Here is a 19,288-nt window from a genome sequence, read left to right as displayed (position 1 = left end):
TTCAGTGGATTTATATATTTAGAACTTATATGAGTGGCGTGAACAATGAGAGGACTTGGACCTTGATCTATCCCAATAAAAAAATTGGCAAATCCTACTCATTACTCTTATCTTTTTAAAATTAAAATAACGCACACAATAATTTATTGGTCATTTTTAGATGATCAGAGGACAGTGACTGAAAAGGATCTCTCATTATAGTGAGGTGCAGTCTTACAGCCGCCAGCGAGATCAAACTTAATTAACGTCAAAAGTAATCGACTCGCTAAAATATACGGGTTGAGTGGAGGGGGTGGTTGTGCGGGGACGTTTTAATTAATCAAGGAAACTTTTTAGAAATCCCCTGCCTAGGCGACGGCAGCGGAAACGGAACGTTTTGACGGTTTGACGGTGCGTATTCGCGCGGTGCATTGTTCACGCCAACCGGTGTACATATTAAATTAATCCCATTAGGTATTAATTTTCATTATTACACGAGCAAGTGCGTGCGTGCAGCGTCCCTTTGACAGAAACTTCTCCACCCTCACCCACAGAGGACACGTATATATATATATATATTATATACTTGGCATACACACACACACACACACACACACACACACATACACATATTCTATATATATATCATACCGACCGAAGGGCGAACGGCACGACGAGCTAAAGAGGGACGAATACAAAATTGGTTTCTACGTTGCATAATTGCGTAAACCGTATTTTCAGAAAACCTCTACCTCCCCACACATCGCTTCGCACACCCGTTATTTAATAATAATAATATGTGTGGCTGCTCTAATTACATTTGACGACGATAACAACAACATCCGGGAATTCCGTGCGGACGAGGCGGCGTTACACATGTGCGCCACGTCACCACGGCGGTGAAAATCACACACACACACACACACACGGTTATATTGGATTATTCTATTATATACCTACGATAAAACATTGTAATTTAATAATAGTTCGATTTCCGGACGACCGTGGAGGAATTTTTGTACTTTTTTATTATAATTTTAGTGTACTTGGCCTATGCAGTCGCTAATCAGAATACGAACGTATTACATATATTTATAAATACATGATCCAACGTCTATCGATCGTATGCCTTCGTGAAAATTTGTCACGGAATTGTCCACCCTTTCTTTTCACCAGTACACTATGATTTTCAGGAATAAATTATTTGTTTTTTTGAATTATTATACTAATAATAATTTATAATGATAACTTAAAGCATATATAATATATACGTGACGGTTTTAATACCTACCTAAACCCAATTATTTCTTATTCAAGTTATAAGCCCGTAAAATTACAGCAGCTGATACATACATATCATATATAACTATACAATATATACCTATTTATTATCATATACTCTTTTTACGGGTTAATCGAATAATTTAAATATAAAGAACAATTAAAATACAACTTTAATGTAAAAAAAAAAATAATGAATCTGCTCGCTGTGTTAATAACACAAAATAATGATCAATATCGACATAATATATTGCGCCGAATGAAAATAAAATCCAATTAATAAAAGTATCGTAAATAATTTACGCTTTAATTTTTAATTGACCTGGTTTTGTTTGTTTGTTGTAATTTTTCATTTCATTAAGTACGATTACTGAGATAATAAGTTTTCTAATAAATTTCTTAATTACTTCTTTGAGTTGTTTCAAGAACGTTTTATTTTCTCAACTGTATGTCAATTCTTAAGATTTACGCTTGAAGTCATTTCATTATGTTCTTCAAGTTCTTTTATATTCAATAATTATCCTCATATTTAGTTAAAAATAATTAAAATTTAAAAATATAAATATTTGATAATTTCCTACATAATGTACAATAAGTATTATACTATAATTATATGATATGAACTTATCTTGATTGAATAATATCATTTATCAACAGATCGATATCGTTCGATTTTAGAGGTGATAAATGTAAACATATTTAGATTGACTAAATATACAACGTGTCTTTAACAATAATCAATTCACTAATTTTACATTTACAATAAACCTATAATTATAAATGTCTTAAATAAATATGTTTATTGTTTATTCTACGTAAGAGACAAGAGTATACGCATGCATATCGTCCATATGTAAATGTACATAATATGAGCGACTGTTTATCATTTGAATATAATGTACAATTATTGTATCATTACCACATTTTCATGAGTATTTGGATCATAAAATAATTTAATAACTTTAGTTGATTAAAGATTTAAACGATGTAATTGTATCCACTCGATTATAAACGTATATAATCGAAAACATTTATAATACTATGGTAGGTATATAAGTTAACATTAACGTTATTTCGAACGTTTAAAAATATGTTCTTACTATAAATTTAATCATCTATCTCTTATACATTAATCCTATATTATGAGTGATATTTAATATTCGTAAGATTAATATGATTGAAATTATAAATTATAATACTGTATAAGAGTATTATATAATTGCATTATAGTTAAATAATTTACTCACTTGGTCATTTATAACAGCAAAGAATTTCTTTTAAAGTTGTTTTTATACTATGGATATCTGAAAAAAAAATTATATTTAAAAACTGAATCATTGGTCGTATAATTCTAAAGAACAAAAAATACACTTCTAAAAATATAATTTATTAAAATAGGTACTATTATATAAGATATATTATACTATATACGTATTGTAGCCTGTAGGCATATATTAATTCGAAAAATTACAGCAATAATTATTTGTATGCGAATAACCTGCAATTTAACAACTTTCTATGTATATTAAGTTAGTAAAGATTACACACAAGCAATGAATTATAATAAAACAATAGTAATTTATAATTCGGAACAAGGAGTTAATAATTGCATTTATTAATTTTAATATCGTAATTGCAGTAGTTGTCCCGATATCATGTGTTTCAGGCTAACCTAACCTCCACACTTAAGTTATGCATAGCATCAATTTTTCGTTATTTTAAACATTAATTCATCGTATGTGTAATGTGTATATATAAAGTATTTTAAGAAATGCGTTATAAAATACCACAGCAGTAAGTGCACAGTTTGTGACTTATTCTGTAACCAATTTATACTATAACTTATAGTCTATCTCAAACTAACTTACTTTAATCAGGTATAAACTTGCCTGATGATTTACAGGCTATACATGTATAAATCTATCGCAAAACGTCTAATATACTGTCATAAACTTTTTACGGTCGTAAATATTGTTGTAAATGCGAATCAGTATCTTAATTTAGGAAGAAGTACGATTAAGAGGACTACCAGCTTAATACAGCCATTGTCCTAATTTTTTGGAAATATCTTTTAATCATACGTATATTGCAATAATGCAGGGAATAGTAAACTCGGAATAAACTGGTCTATATTTTATAATACATAAAACGACAGAAGCAACTACGGAAAACAAATATTAATCCAAATCCTAGCTATGCCTGCAGCTATAACCAATAGCTCATCATTGTACCTAATTGAAATTAGTATAAAAATACTGTTGCAAAGTTGCAACGTTATCTCTTCACTCCAGAGTGAATGCTGTCAACTTTAACTCTAACATATTATATTTCTAATAGAATCGACTGATGTACAAGAAAAAATACTGAATACGTTATGAAGAGTATCAATATAAAGTGTTTAGTGGAGTAGATAATTTTTCATCGCAGTATTTGTTCAAAATTGTCCCAAAATAATGCAGCTGTGGAACGAAAAAAGTAAAAAAAAAGTTCCTAATCAATAACTTTTATTAATGTTATTACTATTTTCTTCTATTTTTTTTTTTTTATGTAGCCACAAAAATATTATATTATTTGTGTCTAAATGATTGTTAATTACTTGAACAAGTAAGCAACACCCCCCCCCCCCCACCCCGAGTAAAAGAAACTGATATGAACGGGAAATATATACATATATATTATATGCATAATCGAGTGACCTATTGTATACGTAGCTACGTAGTATAAAAAAAAAAAAATTATAATAATAGTCCAGGAGGTTTTTATATATAAAGCAGGTATTATAGCGCTGTTGGTGATTACGTGCGCACGGGGGACGAGAACGTAATCCAGAGGCAGTTAAATGACGTTTACAGTAAGGGACGGATTATTCGAACAGGTTTATTTAATATTGTATTATATTAATTATACAGGATTATTATATAGGATCCAGTGTTAAACTACTTTTTTGAATGTCCAGGTTTTATTTTCTCTCGACATATGTCGCCGCGTCGAGCTTCATTTTTTTGTTATTTACTACGGAAAAGCCTGAGGCATTGAAATAGATCCGTTTTGGTTTATTGGTCCGTATTTTACTGTCGATTTACATAATATACCATTTTAAAACGAGAAGCTTACGCATATGAGGTACATACGGACGTCAAACCGATGGAACGCATACAGAGTGGTAATTATTGTACAAAATTTATATCATACTCCCGCCGAGAGCATATAGTCACTAGATCGGGCGAATGGGTTGTCAGACGAAAAACATAACGAAAATGTTCCAATAAAAATACATTTTATCGTACCTTTTTATTTTATTTTTAATGTGGCTGATTATTGAAAATAATAATTTCGATTACCACTCAAACACAAACATTTCATTAAAATTCTTTTAAATTCAGATTATGCACTACTATTTTATAATATTACACACATATGACATACCATATTAAAATATTTCATACATACAAATATAACCATTCAATTTACAACCATCTCGGATCGAACAATAACCAGAACGCAATCGAATTCAATATATTATATTATATTTATTAAGCATCTAGTGAATATTGGTCGAGTGCTGCAGTTGAGTAGGTATCTTTGAAATATCGCTTGCGTAACGCAGCTATACGAGGATAGCAGTATAAGTGATTTTGCGCGTAATTACGTTATGTTTACATACAATAAATGTTTAAAATTTGGCCAATAGCCGGATTTAAGTTGAGGAAAAAAATTAACTTTGCTGACAGGGCACTTTGTAATGCAATGTATTATAAATAAAATCACAGCACTAGAGTAGTACATATCGACACATCGTTCGTATATACAAATAAATATATATATATTACCATGTTTAAATGTTTTATATTATGAAAGCAATAGCATTAAAATCGTTTTTATAAGTGAGTGCAAATGGTGGTGCACATGTAGATGGGTGGGGTAGAGGACCACCCGAGAGAAATAAAAACGACGATCTCGACGCGGCTCGCCACTTCAATTCGCACAGATGTCATTCCAAACTAATTATACGCACTGCAGGAAATAATATTATGTTCAACCACGCCTTGGCGAATTAGCGCGCGCAAACGACGCAAGTGGTGGTTTAATCATTTCTGTACCACATGTCGTTGCCTGCTCATTACACTAAAATTAACGTCGTGTTTAAATTTATCTCAATAAACAATAGGGAACGCGTAAAGTACCGCAAAACAGTCAAATCGAAATGATCAGATAAAGTGTTTTGCGATCTTAAATCTAACATGCGAGTAGTGTGAATTTTTTATTTGTGATTGCTTGTGATTTGCTATGGCAATTATGTATAGGTGGCATGCAGGGTTTATTTAAACATTATTTTTGCCGCTAGCAAAACGAATATTATCTACAACGATCTCATTGTAACATGTCACTAGGTATTTTATGTATATAAAGTCCGACACTTTTACCAATAATACGATTGGTTTTCTTTAGGTTATATTATTGTTGTATCATGTTCCACTCGTTATAATATCCTCCCTTATTATTATTGTGCGGGAACATTTTGGATCGCATTCCCGACGAATGAATTTCTTTTTTATTATATTATAATGTGATGTAACTATAAGAGGCAATAAAGCGTGACACTCAAACACCAAAATCTCAAGAATACGGTGTTATAATTCTCAATAAAATATTTTTGTTTTCATTTTGTACACTCGGTATTTAAAAAAGCCAGTCCAAGGTTTAATCTTCACGTCTTAGGACAAAACGTTTAAGTAATATATTTTACATATTTTTATGTTTTGTGTATGAAACATAGATAAGACAAATCCATCTGCAGTATTTCCATGATGTGTGTGATGAGGGTGAAAAATAAATACTGCAGAAAAGCGACACGCATAAATTATCCAGATAGACAAGCATCCTCAGAGCAAATATTTGGTACCACGTGTTTGTGACTTGTGTTGAGTGTTAATGGATAGTGATGGACTCTGTAGGTCAGCCATCTATACATATTTTATTATGTACATAATATATAGCTATAAAAGAGTTGACAGGGAGTTCTTTTCTATAAGAAAAAAATAAAAATTACACCGTAGACGGATAAAGAGACCCCGGGTACGAGTAATGGTAAAACCATTAAAGTCACTCTCGTCGCAATGTATAGCATCTATATGTATATAAAACGCATGTGCGCCTTGTATAAATAATATAATATTATATTCTGGAAGAGATCGAAACGATCTCGTTGTTATAATACGTATTATTATAATTTATAATATAAAGTAGGTATATAATATAATAATATTTATAATGGGTAGTAGGGTAGTTCCAATTATGATAATATGAGTACGCGTATTTTAGCCATTATGATAAAAACTAAAAAACAAGTGTCATATTGATATTCTACAAAAGTAATACATTTAAGAAAAATCCGAAATTTTGGCGAAAATAATAATTTTTTGCGACCTAAGCAAGTAAATCATTTATATATATATATATATATATATATATATATAGATTTATAAACATGCTTAAATAATAATAACAACAAAGTATCAAGTATATAAGGTAATTCTTGCGCACACCAAATACATATTGTTACATAAAAGTATACAACAAAAATCTCATGTGATGCCGTTAAGAAGCCACCGTAGCCATATATCATCAGCTCAGCTTTCGAAAAAAATATAAAAAACGAGGAAAAGAACCACAAACGTCGACGTTGGTCGCTCGGGGTTGGTAATGTGGTGGGAGGGTTTCCAGTGATGGTGGGAGGGTGTTGAGCTCGTTAAGGGTACGGTTGCGGTGGCAGTGGCGGTAGTATATAGCGGCGACGAGCAAACGGCGCCTTATGGTCTGACGTGGGGTTGTGCCGCTAATTGGGCTGCGCTAACGAGAATACAAAATGCTCTACTTCTCTCTCCATCTTTTCCTTTCCTTCCCTCACTATACCTCTATCACTCGCATGTGCTTCGGAAAATTCGCTGCAGACAATCTCCGCGAATTTAGTGATATGCTTGCTCTATTTATTCCTCGGGGCACATCTCGTTTGTGATAAATGGAGACTTCGGCGCGAGTACGTTACAAAGACAAAAATATTTATGTTGAGTAAATAAAATTTCTCCCCGCGGAAACCTCTTAAATATTATACATTATTTGATTGCATTTCCATCGGCGAAAATGTTCGTAACCCCGTAACTTTCAGAGAGAAACACACGTGTCCGATGGACTTGTAATTACGAGCGGTATGATTGCGCTGCCGCAGTAAAAACACTGCATCGGACCTTTAAAGGGCCAATTAAAAAAAAAAAAAATTACATAAATCCAAGAGGAAAAAAGTGTATGGCTCTCGTTCCTGCGCCGAGGTAAATAATAATAATTAATACCAGATGTTCGATTCGTCAGCATACAGAGTAGTAGTATCACCGTCGTCGTTGCCGTCATTATTATTATAATAATGTTTCGAGTGTCGGCGGCGGCGACACGAGACACTAATTAGACGCGCGCCCGCTTTATAACCTGCAACGCCTCCGAGCGGTTGGCACCAGAGAGCTGTGGCACGACGGCGTGCCCTCCTAACAAGCTGCAGTAGCCCGCATGAAACTACGTAATAATAACGCGCGGCGGCGGTAATCGTACAAATTATAATAATAATAATAATAATTATTATTATTATTATTATTATTATTATTGTTGTTGTGAAAGACAGCGTTCACACAGGCGTCGTTCGCAATTGTGTACTACACGCGTATTGTCGAATGCAGCTATATATAACATTATTATGTAGGATTTAATCTGCTACGAGTCATATCACACTTCACACAGAAACAAGGCCCACGAAACGGATTCAAGCCAATTTATATCGTAATGTCGTATGGCGGATACTTCCAGAGATTTGTGACGAATGCGCAGCCGTCCGTTCCGATTTCATCTTTGAAAACCTTTACAATTAATTGTCAATCATATTTCGTCGTACTCCACGTTATATTGCGGTTGATTTTAATTGATATTCATATTAATGTACAGTGTACACACAAATTATTTAAACATCCAATTATATTTGACTCGTTCAAAAGTAATCAAATTGATGTTTTATCGTAGAAATGAGTACACGGTGTATATAGTTAAGGGCATTTATCGTTTGACTAATGATAGTCAATGCTGATCTTGACCAAAAACTGGGAGATAGGTTTTTTAAATTGACCTGTAGAAGTGATGAGGTGTTTACTCAGTGATTGTAAGCTTTGTTGTACTACAATTTTTCTACATTTAAAATTATTCTTTGGAGTTCGTGTTTTTGTCTGCACATCACGGCTAGATATTTATTATATTACTGCAAGGTTCATGTGATTTTCAGACATATGAAGCCTCAAGGCTCTCAAATACACACATATGGATACGTGTTATTCCGGGTCTTAGTTTGGTCACCCAACCGATGACGCCGAAAACGCGCGACTAGGTTTATACCAGTTATACCACAGATGTAGTAATGCGGTATCGCTCGCAGCCACAACTACAACTTACATATTGTAGGGTTCTCCAACCGTCTTAGGTAGGCAGTAGTATACATACGTCATATAGGTATACGTATACGTGGTGTCTGCGCTAATTGGAAAAACGCTCTAGGTATTATTTTCTCCAACTCCAGTTCACAACTTTATATATATATTATTATTATTATTATTGTATCGTTTATACTTCTTCGACAACTTCTCATCAATAACTAGCCGAGTAAGTGACGCACATCGACGCCCCCTTGGGACGCGCGAACACTCGTAAACAATCCTGTTATTCGCCGCCAACAATTTGGGGAAACCGTAATCATAATAACATGGTTAGCGATGATATGACATTTATATACGTACAGTACGTCAAACAAAAAATATAATAAAATAATTCGTTTTTTAGTTTTTTTTTTTTTTTTTACTGTATGTAGAATTTGGGTAATGTTAGGAAATAATTGGTATATATTCCTCATCTTGTACTATGTGAATTAAACCTATCGATCAACTTTCAATTGCACAATTTATTTTTAGCCATGGATTAGAAAAATTCTACAAAACTCAATAGATTTTCATTCCCTAAGACTAGAAAAATATAGATAATAAATTACATATTTTTAAATAAAGTTTTTTATTTAATAAAAAAAGCTTATTTAAAAATTAATATCGTTGGGGTTTAATTTATATTTATTACTATAACTTGAATAATTTTAAATGCCTCTTCAATAATCAAATTCAAAGTCCCGTACCAAAACTCGACGGAAAGATGAATCTAAAACAACATAATAAGAGTTTGGATAAAGGTCGAAAATTTTAGAAATATATATAATAGGTGTAACTTTTGGTTAAACAAATGAATTTGAGTTTACTCAAGGATACACGAAAAGAGACAATGTGATGGTGGAGAGATGCTGGTAGACTAGATGTTAGAACGAAGAATAAGAATATCCTAAAAATATATCTATAATCAATCGTTATGGATTGACCGCGGTAAAAAAAAATGATATAATACTAAAAATCATACTACAAGTTTTATATGCGTCTAAGCCACTCTAAGTTTCACATAGATTAAAAAAAAGCTGACGACCTAAGATTTAGATCAAAATAATATAGGTATCGCTATATTTTTTTGTTTAGTTTTATTAACATTTCATACATATACCTGTTGTTTATACTATTTTTCACCAAATTAACTTTGTTATTATTAACCTATAGCATTGTATATAAATATTACATTAAAAAAAAAAAAAAAAAAAAAAATGTATACCACTAAATAATTTAAATCATAATATAATATGTAGATAAATTAAGTCTCCTTAAATGTTTAATTTTAACTTAACGTAAGATGTTTTCATTTAATCAAAAAGAAAAAAATTCTTTGTATATTTAAAATTCATTATTTTAATAATGTTTTTTTTTTTTTATAATGTTTGTACACTAATATTTCCCATACTATTTCTAAATCAATTTATGAATGTCTAAGTCTCAAGTCTCAATACATCAGATTAAAATATTAAATTATCAAAATTTTTTTCAGAACATTAAATTTAACAGGTAGGTAAACTACCTAAATATACTCGGTATAACTAACAAGAGGAAAAAAATAAAAACACTAAGAAACATCTTTCTGCACACTTCGAGTTTTAATCAATTTTTTTAGAACTTAATGACTATTATTGAAACAAACGAAAATAAATATATTTCTATTTAACACTAATTTTAACTGTATAATAAAACTTATTATGTTTACTAATCCACTTGTTGACTAGTAAGTGGATATTCAGTCATTGTTAAGTTGCATTTCTTTTATTCCTATCTGCGTGCACCGTCCTACTTCTATATTCTTGAGTGTTTAATAAATTATAGAATACCTGAACTCGCGTAACAAATTGAAATCGAACAATAAAACAAAAATTTATGTGTTTAAGTTTTTACGAATTGACAATAAAAAATTAATTAAAAACTGAACGATGAATATATTTTTCAATTTGTCGGCGAAACAATGAGATTGGGTCAGTAATCCACGAATATGACAACATACAAGTGATAAAAAAAATCATTTAAAACGAATTCATTAAAACCGAATATTATTGGGTAATTATATTAATGATAATAATTGTCTCGAAAAAGAAATAATCATTTTTCACGTAACAATTGTAAAGCAGATAAATATTAAAATATTGCCATAAATTGTATTGTTTAACTTGGATGAGCATATATTATGCGTGTTATAACGGAAGTCCAAGGGCAGGGTATATAGTGTAAACAAGTAACTGTCGTGTAATTGCAAAAACTACTAAATGGAAACTAATTAAACTGGCAGTAGTATAAACGCACAATATTAACAATGTTTACAATAAAGCAAAATTAGACAAATAGTATATCTTTATAAATATATAATATAAAATAATAACTTTCACAAACAATATGAATTCTAATCTCAAATTTTATTAATTAATTGTTATTGTATAATGTATAATTAATAAAAAAAAAAAAAATGGTCAATAATCATATTATATTAAAATTTAAAACACATACCTAATTATTCACAATAGAAAACTGAGATATCAATAATTTGGTCAGTTAGAGTACTAACAATACTAACATCAGCCACGTGATTTTGTTACTTATTATTTTTAAAATCAAGTCAAACATTTTTTAGAATAAAATGTATTATGTTCACTCTGATGATCTATTTTCGTGCCCTCTTTCTTTAATTAAATATCTTGATTCCGTACTTTGTACGTTTATGATCTATATTATGTAGTAACAATTATAATTTTCGTATCATGTGCTTACTACCGAGTAAAGTATGATAATATATAATATAATTCACACTATAACAACAGACCCACGAAAATATTATTTCTCGTGTGCTTACGATATACGCGCTTTAGTAAGATCGCGTACTACAATTTAATTAGACATTAATAACAAAGTTATTGTTAATTTTTGAATCGAAATCGAGAACCAAATTTCCAGACCAGCGGTGTATAAGCTAGGGTAAGTTTCAGCACACACACATACATTTTTGTCATTAAATATATATAACACACTGTCGACTTTATATACATATTATACGCGTAGATTGCGTGTCGCCAGAAAATGGTGAGGAATGAAGAGCAGGGTCTTTGTTGGGCGCGTTGTTCTATTACTGCGTCTAATTGGTTCATACTCATTAAAAAGCCCTCGTCGCTAACACCGTAGTCGTCGTCGCCGGCCGAGTTCTAATTTAACCGGGGCGAACCTCATTATATTGTCGACCCGTGTCTAACGGGTGGTGGAGTGGTGGGACCTGGATTGGTAGGGTTAGGGGTAGAGAGATGTTATATATTTTATATACATGCACACATATGCGCGCACGTCAAGCAGACGAACTTAACTCGCTAACTAACAAACCGCCTCCTTCGTTGCCATACGTACCTCTACTATATTGTATACACTTCCCGTCTCAACTTCCACGACTTAGAGAAAAGTACAGCGGTGCGTTATTATTACAACAACGCGAAAAGCCACGTCTTTGTTCTCTCGAAAACGGTTTCTAATTTTAATAACGACGACGCGTTTTAATTCGTACAAACATAACGCGCTGCAGCATGTATATATGCGTGCGAAAGCAGATACGTGGGACAACCTCATTAGCTAATTGCAATATTTTAAACTGCAAAAAACTTTAACAAATATTTTGTGTGATATGTAGTTTTGTTTTTATATCTTCAAGACTCAAAGACTGTAGCAATTATATATTATTATTAATATATTATATAGGTAAGTAATACTTGTTTTGAATACCACTTTTGTCGCTATCAGACGTACATTACAATATTAAAAAAAAACGTACATAGATGAAAAAGTTGATTTTTTTTACTTTTAAATCAACCGGATTACCAGTTTTTAAAACGACTCGTCAGATCGAGGTGGCAAATAAGACACCTGCAGCTGATGACGGTAATATATTATAATATACGTATATTATGTGAGTGTTTTACACCCGCCGCCGAACGTCGTCTCTTATCCGACAACTCGGCCACCGCCACCACCGATTACTTACTAGCAGACAACGACTGTGGTATAGACTATAGAGGATGTGTTTATATACATAGGTATGTTGGTAAACTGAATGACGATTAAATTATTTAATCATTTCATATCGTCCGGATGTGTATGTTTAATTTTAAAATAATTCCCAGACGAGTACATAATATATTAATATGTATGTATACGCAATACCTATATAGGCACAGAATATATACCCGTCAAACGACAAAAAATAAAACATAAGATTTTTTTAACGCTGAAAAACATATTTAAATTTAAAATAAGTGTTAAGTAGTATTGGGAACAGGTGTGTGTGTGTGAGTTCATAATACAACATCTCTGAAATGGGTTATAGTATTATAAGATGTATAATATAAAATTATATTATTGTATGGTGGAGTTTACTAATCCCTTCTGTAAAATAATAATGAATAGGTCGGTAGGCCATATAAGCAAATCGAAATCATCTAAGTCATTAAAAATACTTGTTCGAGACACTTGAGTGTAATTTGTTCGTTATTATTAGATTACATTATTTTACATATTATTTTCCTAAAACTCGATTCCGTCCATTACTATTATCGTTTTGTGCTCCCTGTTAATAATGTACATGCATATTATATAAGCGACTCGTACGATTAATTATAGAGACGTGTTTTATTTAGAATAATTATCATACATAATGATAATTTCTGTTTTTAAATACTTTTCCTTACATATAAATATTTTTATGATAAACGTCACAATAGAATGTCATTATTATAAACAATTTTTAACATGAATAATAACTATTCTCAAAATGAAAGAATAAATAGGTACATTTATCTTTAATAAAAATCACTTTTACCTAGACATAGTCATATTTATGAGAAAAAATTCAACAATAACGGCTGAATTATAAGACCTATGAAATTCTATGTATGGTTAAAACCCAACAACATATTCCATTAAACGATAAGAAATATATACTTGTCTACTTTTTTTAATAAATAAAAAATACCAAACACAAAAGTATTTTTCTTGGTTTTTATTTACTGTAAAAATTAATTTGAATGAATCATACCTATTGTAATTTTTAGAAATAATATTAGAAAACGCGGCCTTAATATAACTACCATAGAAGTATCTGCTTGAAAGAAACAGGGTTGATATGTATTTATTTGCGTTTCGTATTGACTACTGAATTGAAAATGTTTGGTAAACAGCTGTGAAATTGTATTTATTTTTATTTGTAACGGTCCTAACTACACTAATGTTAAAATCATTCCAGTTTAAAACTTTTAAATTCAACTTTATACAGAAAATAAAGTATAAACGTATACAGCAAACATGTCAAAATCTATTTAGACTTTTATAATACACTTTCTTGCCTTCTTCGAACGCACGCTGCAAGTACTTGAATTTTTGATATCAAACATAACGTATATTTAAACGTTTAGTTTGTCTTAAAACCCCTTTTGACGAAATCCGCGTTTACATATAATGTGTATAGTATACTCACGTAATGATATTATAAACGTCACTGGAGCTGATAGCAAGGGGAAGACAAAAATATATACACAGTGTTAATACATCATTTACTATTCTGCACACACATACGCGCGCGCGCACACACACTCCAGACACATCACAAAAGAACTTATTTATTTAATATTCCACAGTTTTCATCCGCAAGTTTTACTATATTGCGGTTTCTCGGTAGTTGGTCACATGGTCTTCTGAGTAAATATCGAAGTACAGCAGTGCAGTGCTTACAACATAGGGTTATATTGGATTTGGATGGGCGCGACGCGTTGTGGGGAGAGGCAAAAAACGTCAAAGAGAGAACGTGTCGGCTTTTATTGGTACCAATAGAGAAACCAACGCTTACTCGGGACATTAAAAAGACCCATTTCTTTTAATATAAAACCCACACGGAAACATAAGTCTATTTGTAAACCATTCAGAGACCAAAAGACAAAACGGTATTTATTCTATAACGGTTGCAGAATATTGGAAGACCGAAGATATTGATTTTTTGTCTAACATTTTTTATATTTATATTTCTTTATTATACACAATAATATTTTGTGTTTTAAATTTTAATTAAACTTAAAAACATTATATTATACAAAATACAGAATGATAAATAATATTTGTATGATGTTAATTTCTTTAAAACGAATAACACGATCAGATAGTCCTGTTTTGTTCGGCTTTATTAATCGGTTTAGAATAATGGCCATTCAAAAAAATTATCACTTTTTTTTATTTTTCTCTCTCTTACTTTCGTAATTCGTATAATAAAGATTTAAAATAAAACAAGATTTCATATATATTATATGTATACAGTAAAAACGAGTCATGTCCCACTAAATTCATTTATTTGATTGTTCCGGACTAACGGGGCTGTGTTTATATGAAGAGAGATTGCTGCATTTCGAGTGGTCGGTCAGATATGTATATAGTATATGTACACTAATGGTGTGTTCGACTCCTAATGATGTACAAGCAATGTCAATTACAGAAAGTGTTTTAATTCCCCTCTTTCATTGACCCTTCCTACGGATCATTTCGTTCTCGAATTGATTCCCTGTTTCTACGTCTGAATAAAAGCTTTTAACACACGAATAGTGCAATGTTCAGCGTGTTCCAACGATTCCTAACTCATGTATATTGTGGTTTCAATCTAAAAAATCAAAAAATTTATATTTTTTTCCAAACGAATATTATTTTTACTTATTAATATACACTAAAGCTAATTTAACTCAATAATTTCATAGTATTTAATAACTACGAAATGTATGAGAGTTAAAAAAAAAAAACAATAAGTGTTCATGTGTATAAATAAATTTAAACCAATATCATAGTTGCATTCATTGACATTAAGAATGTTCATATGAATATGTTACTATCACGAAAATTTCGGAATTTAAATATTCATATTTTGTACATCCCTGATACATAAAAATACAAAACAACTATAGATTAATTTTAAGAATGTGTACACCGAATACTTTATTATAATATAGCTATTGTCCATTATTGGACACATAATTTATAACTATATTAATTAATATTAATTATATTTTAATTTAAATCAAAATAAATTACAAATATCTATTCCAAATATTAGTTTTAAAATTAAAAATTAGATAAAATTTGAGTGTCTGATTCCGAAAATACGACGACAATGATATGAAATTTTAGTAAGTCATACAATTTAATAAAAGTATAGTTTAGTAAATCTAAAATAAAGCATTATTAAAAATAGTAATATAGAAATAAAATTGTATGTAATTAGTGTTAGGATAATATTTTTAAATTGTTCTTAAATATTTATTTGAATAAAAAAATATTATATTTAAATTAGTGAATAAGTTGCAGTCTATTTGTGTAGACATTTTTATTTTTTAAACAACCAATTTATTTTTAAAATCGGGAGATTGCAATTAATTTTAAATTGTTATATATTTTAATTCAATCTGAATATCAAATAACCATTTATAATCTAATTAAAAATAATTAATGATAACTTTATCGTTAGTTTAGGTTTTAAAACTTCAATATAGTTTTAATAACGTTAAATCTATATATCTTCATGAGTATTATTCATTAATCTTTCATGTATATTTAAAGTTAAATTTGATTCTTTAAGCTCATAAAATAATTGGTTATAATTAATTATTTCAATAACAAAAGTATATTTTAAGCATACTTAAAACTTATAAAATTCATAAACTATAGAGTTTTCTTAAGAATGATTATTAAAAAAATAAACTATATTAGGTACTATATAAAATATTTAAATTAAAAAAAAAAAAAAACATTTGTAGTCACTTGCTATTTTGAAGTAAAATGTAGGCACTATGTATGAAGTTAAATTAAAACGCAATTGAAATTATTTCATAATCGTTTTTGCATCCGCCTCGGGATATGAGCCATGAAGTGGAACTGTTACAAACTATATAGCTTATTAATAATTACAATAAATAATCTGCGATACGAATAAAAAAAAATATCTGTTGTGCCTAAAATAACTCTAAAATGACTGACCAAACTATATACTTTTTATGTTTTAACGTGAATACATGATGTATTAGTGTGTTACAATAGGTTAGGTAGATCCGTGAAATTGCCATTTACGCCAATTATAAAACATCTATACACGAAAAGGGTCGAAAGTTATAGTGAAGCATAAACTGTATATATAATTGAAATGTATTTTAACCAACGTTTACTAACAAATCCAGAATATTATATACAAGGTGTAACAAAAAATATTTTAAGATTGAATAGTTTAAATATATTATGCATAGAAATAGTTTTAAGACTGACACATTTTTTAACGACATAATTATTTTATGAGATTTGATAATAGTTTTATTGTTTTATAAACTGATGTTTCACATTAATTCAACTTTGTAACTACAAATAATTAACCAACATTTCTGACTTTATATTTTTGTCAAATTGTGGACTATAAAAAAAAATATAGGTACTATACTATTCTATACATACATAGAAAGATGCATTATTATTATTAATAATAAATAACATACGCCTAGAACAACTTGAAAATGATCCCGTTCATTGTATTATGTCTAACAACCGAACGTCTGTTGCCAAAAATGTTACACCCTTTTTCATCGTGTCGTCACAATTTAATTCACACGACCTGAGGCGTTATATTACTCCGGCTCCCCTTACGTTTTCACCCGAACGCGTACGTTAAATCTTCTTTTTTTATTATTTTAAAATACTAAATTTTCGTACGGGGGAATATTTTAATACGTGTGGTGTGCGTACGTCTATAATGAGATAGAAAGAGATCGCGATTGACGATTTGAATAATAAAGCCAGTGTCCGTAAAAAAGAAAAAAAAAATAACGAAAAATAAAAAAAAACTTTAAAGGGTTGTTTTTACAAAAGGGGTGGTGGAATTATGGGGAGGGGATCATCGAATTTATCTTTTGTAATAAAATCTCGTCCGAGTTCATGGTAATTGCGCCGTGGACGGAAGGATACGTGCGAGACGGTCCAGGACATTGTCGACATTTGCATGCGCTCATTGAATGCACACAGGCCTAGTAGACACGTAATTGGAGTGGTCTACGTTTTTGTCTGGAGCTTCAGTCCTAACGAATCTCTTGTTTGCGTGCAACCGCAATCTTTACTCATCATCATACAGTGTTCAAGGAAAATCTACCGACCCTGAAGAAAACAGACGGTGCGCGCTTAGGGTGACATGAAATACCTACTTTTTTTAGGGTATGACAAATGCAGTTTTTAATGACTTTCTATTGTGACTTCAAAAAAGTAATATTTGTATTGAAAAATATAATAATATATTATATACTAGCATACCAGTAGATACACGTATGTTGTAGGTACGCAGAAAAATGTAATACAATAAATTAAAAAGTCAAATCCTGCAATAAATTTGTATCTCTCAAACGGATCTAATTACAAGTATTGGCTTAAAGAATAAAGAAAAAACAAGAAAAGAATTTTCGATTTGCTGGGTTTTTTATTTTTATTATTATTGCAGAAACCTTATCTTTAGTGACCATTCGTTATTTTCCGGTCCGTAATTGACAAGAGAAAAAACACACACCCTCACCATCATGGTAGTAATCTATTTCTCATCATACACACGACGATATATATAAGGTTCGAAACAGAACGCGTGCAGGAGAAGAAGTGAAATGAGTTTAGTTATTACCCTGCAACCTCCATCACAGTCTTCATTTCCACCACGTATTTTCGTAGCCGACGTTAAAAATTATTATGAGATAACTATATATATATATATATATATATATATATATATATACACTGTTAATGGAAAAATTATCGAAGTGAAAATTTTTTTCATTGGATCTTCTCCTATACCGTTCAATATTGTTTCCTATTCTCAATGTTTGATCCTAATATCTTTTTATTGCTACAACAATGATAGATTTATACAGATAGAATATAATTTTTTTTTTAGTTGTGTGACGGGCGACAATCCTCAATTTTAGGTATATTCAATAGTAATAAATTCCAGAAATTAAATATTTATAGCCGTTGGAGAGGAAATGTGAGAAATTCGTAATTTGATATTATCCTATTATTCATAATCCTAATACCTCCGATACCTATTTCATAGCTATTTTCTTTATTAAAAAAACCAAGAAAGGTAATATAATTAGGATTAAAAATTATTAAAATTTGTTTCCTGTTTAAGAATTTGTTTTATAAATTCGTTTATATCTCAATTATTAACTCAAAAAGTACCTATATAATATTAAAATCATATCAAAATCACATAGAAAGTAATTATTATTATTATTTTTTTTTAATATTATAAAAATCAATAAAAATAATAGTAAAAAATAGTTTGTATTTTATTTAAATAATTTTTTTAATAAATTTCATTTTGAGCTTATAATTAATACTTAAATAATATTGTAAATGATATATGGCTACTTAGTTTAGAAGTATTTAATATTCATTCTAAATTAATTTTATAAACAAAAATACTTATAAGGTTCTACATTCAA

General features: G+C 30.1%; 1 protein-coding gene across 6 annotated transcripts in view; it reads right to left on the bottom strand.

Annotated features, from left to right (window-relative positions):
• LOC112603602 (LIM/homeobox protein Lhx4-like) overlaps positions 1-19,288 on the bottom strand; it is a 113,790-nt gene that overhangs the window by 56,815 nt on the left and 37,687 nt on the right. For 4 of the 6 annotated variants that reach the window (XM_025352257.1, XM_025352258.1, XM_025352256.1 and 1 more), the window contains one exon: positions 2,508-2,564. The exons of the other annotated variants lie outside the window; for them this stretch is intronic. The gene's annotated coding sequence lies outside the window, so the exon portion shown is untranslated. The remainder of the gene's footprint in view (positions 1-2,507; positions 2,565-19,288) is intronic. 6 annotated transcript variants of the gene reach the window in all.

The sequence above is a fragment of the Melanaphis sacchari genome, unplaced genomic scaffold, assembly GCF_002803265.2.
Source record: "Melanaphis sacchari strain LSU unplaced genomic scaffold, SCAv2.0 Contig10_pilon_pilon, whole genome shotgun sequence".
NCBI classification, from domain to species: domain Eukaryota; kingdom Metazoa; phylum Arthropoda; class Insecta; order Hemiptera; family Aphididae; genus Melanaphis; species Melanaphis sacchari.
Note: the sequence above shows the minus strand (reverse complement) of the source record. Positions and strands in the feature narration are given on the sequence as shown.